Source organism: Atractosteus spatula, chromosome 10 (genome assembly GCF_055471065.1).
Source record: "Atractosteus spatula isolate fAtrSpa1 chromosome 10, fAtrSpa1.hap1, whole genome shotgun sequence".
NCBI lineage: Eukaryota > Metazoa > Chordata > Actinopteri > Semionotiformes > Lepisosteidae > Atractosteus > Atractosteus spatula.
Window position 1 is genome coordinate 19,637,792 of NC_142715.1, and position 1,968 is coordinate 19,639,759.

General features: G+C 39.0%; 1 non-coding gene across 1 annotated transcript; it reads right to left on the minus strand.

The window, feature by feature from the left end:
- Window positions 1-293: 293 nt before the first annotated feature.
- Window positions 294-349, minus strand: LOC148825675 (U7 small nuclear RNA). Its single transcript, XR_016093307.1, has one exon. It is a non-coding gene; the product is annotated as a U7 small nuclear RNA (small nuclear RNA).
- Window positions 350-1,968: the final 1,619 nt, after the last annotated feature.

The window sequence follows — 1,968 nt, forward strand, 5'->3', positions numbered from 1 at the left end:
GCGCAGTGTAGTGGTTATCACATTCTCTTAACACATCAAAGGGTTTGTTTTTGAAAGCAAGCTAAAACAAGTGATCACTTTTTTCACATTTTTCATTGCTGACGTTGCTTTATGGGTCTATTTTCTATACTGTGCTGATCAATTGAAAACGAAAAGGCAAAAAAGACACGTTCCCACACCTAAGGTTGAACCCAGGGAATCACAGTCAAATACCAGGAATCATAACTGCTAGATTGTATGGAAGCACACAGCTTTATCATGATATCCAAGTGCAATACCTTTTTTCACCAAAAATGGGCTTCCTGCCTTCAGAAAGCCTTCTAGACAAAACTAAAGAGCAAAAATTCCACTTGGTAAAGGAAATGAAAACACATGTACCTTACCAAACTTTGAGTACAGGCCAGTCAGGGTGATAATACAAGACGATTTAAAATTCAACAAATAAAGCCTGTCAACTGGTAATCCCAACTACTCATAAAAAACTGAAGTGGCAATACACAGTAGGTGACTCTTGGTGTAAATTCAATCCATGCAAGAAGAGGGTTTAGTGTTATATTTCCAAATCCAATATGCAAATGAGAGATCTGGCCCAGCCAATCACAAGTCTCCCATGGTCTGGAATGGAGCTGATCTCCTCTTCTAGTTATTCATGCTGGAGTTAAGTTACATATTAGCATAATTAATATGACAGCTACGCCAGAAACAAAAAATGTAAACAAATACACTGGATAGTGACTGCAACTGTTAGATTGTAGCTCTGGAGATGACCTTGTAATTCTCCTTGTAAGGTAAGGAAGAGGAGGAGCTTCACCAATCTGTTTTTCCACCAAATAAATTGGCTTTCTGACTTCAGAAAACCTTCCATTTATTTATTATTTATTTTTAAGAACTTTATTTTAATTTCACAAACAAATACAAATATTCACAAAGTAGGAAACTTTAATAAATATACCCAAAACAATATACATGAAACCATGTCATTAGGTTATACAGTAGTGTGAAAAAGTGTTTGCCCCCTTCCTGATTTTTTTATTTTTTTGCACGTTTGTCACACTGAAATGTTTCAGATCATCAAACAAATTGAAATATTAGACAAAGATAACACAAGTAAACACAAAATGCAGTTTTTAAATGAAGGTTTTTATTATTAAGGGAAAAAAAAATCCAAACCTACATGCAAAAAAATAAGAAGTCAGGAAGGGGGCAAACACTTTTTCACACCACTGTAGCTGTCTCTAAAAATGAACAGGGCCAGGCTACCTGCTCCCTTCACTGGAACCTCGATGTCTATAAACACCCCCATGTTCCTCAATCTCCACAGGGTATCCTTCCCACTGTTCACCACAGCCCAAATCAAGCAGCGGTCAGGCTGAGGTGAAAGGGCCTGTAACCAGCCCTCCAACTGGGCTCACAAAGCCCAGTCTCCTGTTCACATCCGACTGCTGTCACAAAGCAAGAGCTGGGAGTGAGGCACCTGTGGTACAAGAAGGTTCATAGTGGTAAGCACATGGGAGACATTAAACAATCAGAGGGAAAATGTCCCTGATTGCTGCAGGTCTTGCGAAATTTCATTGTGCAAGATGATGCCAGGTGTCCCACAGCACCGACATACAGATGCAGCCATTCAAAATGGGTGGGGTATTTGGTGGTACACCAAGGTGGGCATGTCGCATCAAAACGCAGTTTCACGCAGTATCACGCGGTGTAACGCATCATTTGACGTCATACCGGAAAGTATCCGGAATCACCTTGTAAAACCACCAGGAGGAGCCAATAAAGCTTAACCTCTCATGTACAGCATTTGACCTTTTAAATTTAAACTGTGTATTACAGCATGTTAATCATCAGTCATTAAGAAGTTGGTACATTTTATGAAAGCAAGATTGCTCAGTTGGACAAAAGTACACAACCTACCTTTATCAGAAATATTTTAATTATGCAGAAATATTTTATGCATCAAAGCCTTTC